Raw genomic sequence first — 6,657 nt, forward strand, 5'->3', positions numbered from 1 at the left:
GGGCGGATCCCGGTTCCCAGCAGCCCTGGCCCCGCCCCGGCCCCGCCCCCGGCCTGCGTGGCGCTGGCCCCGCCCCCGGCTCTGGGTAGACCTCTGGCTTCCTCGACTCCTCCTTCGGTCCCGCAGCTTTGTCCCCAGGCCTAGCTCTGATTCAACGACCTATTCTGTCCCGGCGCTCCGCGGCACTGGGTCCGGCCGAGCTTCGGGCCGCTCTGGACCCGCCCCCTCGGCGCTAGCTCCGCCCCCAAGCCTGACCGCATGGCTCTGCTCACCCCCCCGCCCCGCCCCAGGCTTCTCATGGCTCCGCCCCCAGGCCCTCGGCCCCGCCCAGGGCCCCTGCACTCCACGACAGCCCCCTCCGCCTGAGGGACGCGGGCAGTAAGGGCCGGGTCAGGAAGCCCGAGGCCTTGATGCCCCACAGTGTCTTGGGTCAGATTTGGGGTGTGGAGGGCTGTGGCCGGGTGGGGACTTCCGTCCGAGACCGAGGTGGAAGCAGCATTCCCGGGGTCCGCCGCCTCCTGCGGCTGCGACCCCCAAATTGGAGAGCAGGGACCTCTGGCCCTCCTCCCTTGGGCTCCGGTCTGGCTGGAAGTCGGGGAGCGTGCGGAAGCCAGCATCCTGTCCCTGCTGCCCCTGCCGCAGCGTTCCCCCCCTACCCGGGCATTGCCCCCTCGGCAGGCCCTGACTCCCCAGTTGCCCCTGCTGGAGGCCCGGGGAGGAGGCCCCTCCATGGGCTGAGCAGACACCCGCGTCCCCTCCCGGCCTGGAACAGGGTCAGTACTGTCTGTTCTAGCCCTGGAAACGGACACTGTCTCTCCTGTCTTTTGGGATATGTTCATAGGATCCCAGAGGCCCCCCATTTTCCAGGGCAGCTCAAGTCATTAGGAGCTGTGCCCCCAAGTTGAATTGTATTCTTTTAATATTCTTGGCCTGCATTTGGTTGGTACCTGCTCCCTCTGTCCCATATTCAGAAGAAATAGGGGGTGAGTGCAGCCCAGGGGCTAAGCAGAAGACCTTTGCAAAGACACCTGCATGGCCCATCCAGACGGCTAGCCCACCCACCTGACGGCAGATAATCATCACAACTGTCACCTTCAGAGGCTGGCTGTGTTCTGTGCACTTTGCCTATGAGACATCCCCCCTCCATGTGACCCTTGCTAGCTAAGCCCCCACCCCAGGGAGGAGGAGAAGGATTACCCCTGGAGCCTGGGCACTCTCCCCTGCACCACCGCTGCTCTCAAGGGGCCTCTGGGCAGGACAGTGGCAGGCAGGGCGGGAGTCTGAGGTCCACCCAGGTCCACCTATCCACCACTGGACAGATGGGAACCCTGAGGCCAGGAGGCCAAGATACTGGCCCAGGGTCACATGGCTCACCAGCGCTTCCTGCTCCTTGCCCAGGGCCAGTGGGGGCAGCCTTCCTCCAGCACCCCTCTCTGGGGACAGTGGGGGCCATGGTGGGCTGGTTCCCTCAGCCCAGAGACAAATACCCACAGTATTTGTCCACTGAATGAGGCCCCCCACCTGTCTGGGCTTTCCACTGGGCCTTGTTGTCACTCCCAAAGCAGGGCCTCATTACAGGATGGGGAAATGGGAGGGGGGAGGAGTCCTAGAGGAGGGGGCTGTGAGGCCCGGTGGCATCCGGGCGGGTGCTGCTGAGATGGCTGGGGACCTGCGCTGAGCAGGCTGCGGAGGGTCAGCAGGAGAGCAAGAGCCATGCCCCATCAGCGGTGCCTGTCTCTGCTGCAGAAGAGAGAGTCACTTTGGCTGCTTGTTTCCCATACACAGTTTACAAACCTGAGGCCCCAAGGGAAGGACACATCCAGCTCTCCAGTGCCTTCAGGGGTGGGTCAGGAACAGAGTCTGCTGACTAGGACCGGCGACCATTTGGGGGGCTGAGTGCAAAACGAAAATGTAGAGCTTCTTGTTTAAAAATTAAGAATTTCAGGGCAGCCAAATAGCGCATTAAACCAAGCGCGGGGCCTTCCGGAGCGTGGGGCCCCACGCACCTGCATGGGTCACACAGCCCTGAAGCGCCTGGACAGTCCTGACCCAGGACAGAGCTGTTTCTGGAGCACTTTCCTCCTGAACTTTGCCCCTTCTATCTGCCCTGTCGGGTGTGTGTGGGGGGGTACCCCATGGCCCCAGAAGAGGAAACCACAGCCTGCTTAGGACCAGTGGCGATGCCATAGGGCCTCGCTGGCACAGGCTGCTGCCCCTCGGGGGGGCCTGTTGATGATGAGCACCTACTCAGGAACGAGGAGCAAGAAACACTGTCCAGAGGAAGGCCTGTACGAGCCCAGAGTACGAGCAACCACCTCTGCCCGGGGAGTTCAGGGTAGGCTGCCTGGAGAAGGTGACATGCGAGTGCAGCTTTGCAGGGGCCCCTGATCAGGTGGCAGAGGAGAAGCAGCGTGTGGGGTGGCTGAGAGTGTCCACCTCCATTCCCCACGGGCTGCCCATTGTGCACCCGTTTCCGCCTGCCCCTGCATGTCTGCCAGGAGCGCCAGGGCTCCCGTCCAAAAGCCCCTGGTGGAGAAAACAGACCTGCGTTCAGCCCGCGTGCAGGGCTATCAGTACCCGACGTGGAGCTGGCTGCCCAGCCGCAGCCTGGCTGTTCCTTGCTCCCTGGATCTGACTTCGGGCAGCTGCCCGCTGGGGTTGCAAAGCTCCCCGGAGGCCTCCTGGGCATGGCTTTGACCGGGGTGCTGGCTCTAGGGGCGATGTCATCATCGTTGTGCCCTCCACCTTTGTGAGCCCTTCCTTTGGGCTGGTTCCTATTTTCTCACGACATCCTTGTGCTCTGCTCCGGTGGTTAGGACGTCAGAGTCACCCCCGCAGAAAGTGGCTGAGCTGGGCCTGGGACATGTAAGACTTGCTTTTAAGTACCTGGAGGGCTGTGGTGGTGGTGATGAAGACACTGAGGCTCAGAGTGGTCCTATAGCTCAGACGAGGTAAAGCTGGGATGTAACCCCAGGCAGCCGAACTCCAGCGCCTGTGTGCTGAAGCCTGGCCTGGGAGCAGGGAGACCTGGGTCCAAATCCTGGCTCTGCCATTTTGGAGGGTGCGACCCTGACCAGGTCCTTAACCAATCTGGTCTTTGGTTTCGTCGTATGTAAGTGGGGGTGGGGGCGTGACCCCTCGGGGCTCCTCTGGTCTTGATGTCCTGGTCTACCTCTGCCCTCTGACCTGTGGGATGGCTGGTTGTGGGCATGTGCTGTGCTGCCCCACCCCCCAAGGAGGGCTGCCCGAGGCTGGGCAGTTGTGGGGGGTGGGGTGGGGGGGGGGGAAGGGGCTCCCATGTGCCAGGCCCTGTACTGGTTTCTGGGCTATGACTAAGGAAGTCACAGAATATTCTGGAAACTTAAGGTGGCCCTTGAAGGATGAAGAGGATGCTCACGAAAGAGTGGAGGGCAAGGGAAGAGCAGGTGCAGAGGCTGGGGGAAGCCTGGGGCCGAGCTGATGGGGGAGTGCATCTGGAGGCCAGGCCAGATGAAGGGCCTTCTTTCTGAGACCCTGCCCTCCCCGTGTCGGGGACTTCACCTGCTTGTAGCTGTGATACAGTGCCACCACCCACCCCGCTCCAAGCCCCTATGCCCATCCCCCTGCCACTGCCCACCCTACTGGTCCCCCATGGCCACTGCTGCCCTTGCTGCAGACTGAAGCCAGTGGGACCTTCCCAGAAGCCATTAGTGATAGCCTCGGGCTCAGCCCTGCCCCATTCGACCTTCTCCTCTGAACCTCTTCCCATGTCCTGTGGCCACAGGGCCCTTGCACAAGCTGTTCCTGCTGCCGGGTGCACCCTTCCCCAGGGAAGCCCCTCCCTGCTCCCAGACAAGATCGGGCTCTCGTCTCTGCTCCAGCTCACAGGGCCCACTGTCTCTTCTGTCCCCTGGAGCGCCATCGCCTTACGCCCACGCCATGCCGCGGGCTTCCCTGGTGTGGGGCCGTGATGAGCACAAACAGTTCAGCGCACTGCCTGCTCATAACGGTGTTCTGAAGAAGGGGCTCTTAGAATTCCCACTTGCCGGAAGAGTAAACTAAGGCTCAGAGGAGTGAAGTAAGCCAGTTGCCCAAGGCCATGTAACAGGTGAGTGGCCAAGCCAGGTCATCCTTGGGGAATCCACACGCTCTGCTCCGGAATGGACGCTGGTGGCCGCGTTGGAGGAAGGGGGACCCAGGTTCCGTCTGTGGCCCCTGCCAGGGCCCGGCCTCACTTCCCCACCCCCCACCCTCACACTGATCCGCCGGAGGCCCGTCCTGACATTCATCAACACTGGCTCTGTGAAGGGTTTAATTAACTTCCTGTTGGAATGGGGGGATAATGAGTTTTAAGCACCACGTGACTCCGTAAGGAGGTCAAACGGCAGCGAGGATGTCAAAATAAATTAAGTTAGGAATCAGGAGGCCGCCTGCGGGAGGGGCAGGGGAGGAGCCCAGACAGTTCTGGCGACAACGAGGTGCTGCCCTGGCCACCCTGGGCGGGCGGGCGTCGAGGGTGGGCTGCTGCCTCCGTGGCCCCCATCGCGGCGCTCTGGCAGCGCACCCACAGCTGGGGACCCCATCTGATCTCCGGGATGCCTGAGGGACAGAGCGAGCGGGGCTGGGACCACGCCGGACCAGCCCAGGGGTCCTCAGCGAGGCCAGCATCTCAGACATCCCGGGACAGGACGGTTCTCATCTGCAGACGGTCCTCGGGGGTTAGCGAGGGCCACCCTTCCACGCAACTGGCCACGTGTGGCCACTTCCCCCGCCAGGCAAGGCTGTACTGGGCACAGACAGGAAATATTTTCTGGATATTTCCCAATCCCTGAGAGTTGGGGTCATGTGACATCACCAGATAGGAAATGTTCGCGTCCCCACTGGACTCCTGCCTGCCTTTCTCCTTCTCTCCCCGCTGCTTCCTGCCTCCCCTCCTGCCCTACGTCCTTCCTCCCTTCTTCCCACCCCAAACACGTAGGGAACCCCTGCTTGACGCGGCACAGGGACAGCTCTGGACAACACACGCACAGTGCGTCACTCGGGGTCCGGCGGGAGCGGGACTGTGGCCACGGGGGAGGAGTGGGCCGTGGGACACGTGGCAGGGTGCAGTGTGCTATAAATAAAGCAGGGAGGGGGGACGGGGCACTGCGGTGGTTCTGGAGGCCACAAAGAGGACGTGCTGGCCGGGCAAAGGCCCGAGGCCGGGGGACAGCCGTGGGGAGAGGGTCCAGGCAGCGCCAGGGAGACCTGGCTGGGTCCAGCGGGCCACGCCTCAGAGGCAGCCCCTGGCTGGACAACTTTTTGGTGATTCTCGTGTCCATTGATGGCCGGGAGAGCTGAGGTCTAGAGAAGATGGTTTCCAGGTCCACCCAGGGCTCTGCTGCCCCTTCGTACTCCCCGCAGGGCACAGTACACTGCCCCAGACACGGGCCTGTGGGTCTTTCAGTTTGGGCGGTTGGTCCAAGCCCACCAACCCCTGGGCCTGGGGAACGCCCCGGCCTGCCCGGCTCCTTGCCTGGGGGCTGCAGGTGAGGGGGAGGCTGTCCTGTGGGAAAGGGGCCATGGCCTTGGGCACCCAGGCCTGGAGCGGCTGGGAAGGAGAGGTGGCCCCAAGGGGCTCAGCATGCCACTCCCAGGGCTATAATCCTGCAGGGGGACCCGGGGCCCTGAGGGCACATTCCCAGGAAGTGAGCTGCCTGCTGCCTACCCACTGGACCGGGGGGGGGGGGGGGGGGGAAGGGGGGCGGGGGGGACGTGGCTTCAGGGCTGGAGCTCCAGGGCCCACACGCGGCACATTCACAGGGGACACGGACAGGACCCAGGGGCCCCCAAGTCCCATCCTCTCGGGGTGCTTCGAGGAGCCCCAACACCAGCGAGCTCCGCAGAGTGCAAAGATTCAGTCCTTCTCCGGAGGCTCTTCACTCCTGAGACTGTCTCTGTGGGTCTGTTTTGGTCCTGAGTCTTCCCACTGTGTGAGTGTGGCCGTCTACACACTCTCCCCGGGAGGCAGGATTCTGACCCCACCGTGTTCTCCGGGGCGGCGGCGGGGGGTGTCCCTGAGCAGATATGCCGTGGGAAGCCTGTGGCTGTGTGGGAAGCCTCCCCCTTTATGGGGCCTGGGGGAGGAGGTGGGCATGCCTTCTTCTCCCTCTGGTGGCCGGTCCACGGGCAGCTGCCCTGACCCCCCACATCCAGGGGCTCGCCCGTCCCGTCCCTGCACCTCCCTCACCCGGTCCCAGGAACCATCTCTCCTACCCTGTCTCTGGGCTGGTGGGGCGAAGGGGTCATTGGGGTCAGGCTTTGGGCCTAGTATAGGATGCGACTGAAAAATACAGCCTTATGTGACCTTGTTGCTAAAGTATGGTGTCCCCTTGCCCACCCCGCCTGCCTCGGGGCAGCTCCCAGAGGGACCTGCAGTCGTGGGGCGAGCAGGCACGCTGGCTTCCTAGAGGGGACGAGCCAGGCCCTCGGGGGCTCAGGGAGCTGCGGTCCCTGTATGGGGCCTCTGCCTGGGCTGCTCCTGACCCAACCCCCTTGTCTTTGTCCAGCCCTGTCCCGTGGATCAAACGGGGTGCTCTGGGGCGCATGCACAGGGCCCTCTGGAAGGCCAGGTCCCCCACTCCGGATGCACCTGTGTCACTCACTTCGCAGCGAGTCAGGGTGAGGTGGTGTTTGTCC

This window comes from Phoca vitulina, unplaced genomic scaffold (assembly GCF_004348235.1).
Source record: "Phoca vitulina isolate PV1807 unplaced genomic scaffold, GSC_HSeal_1.0 scaffold56, whole genome shotgun sequence".
Lineage (NCBI taxonomy): Eukaryota > Metazoa > Chordata > Mammalia > Carnivora > Phocidae > Phoca > Phoca vitulina.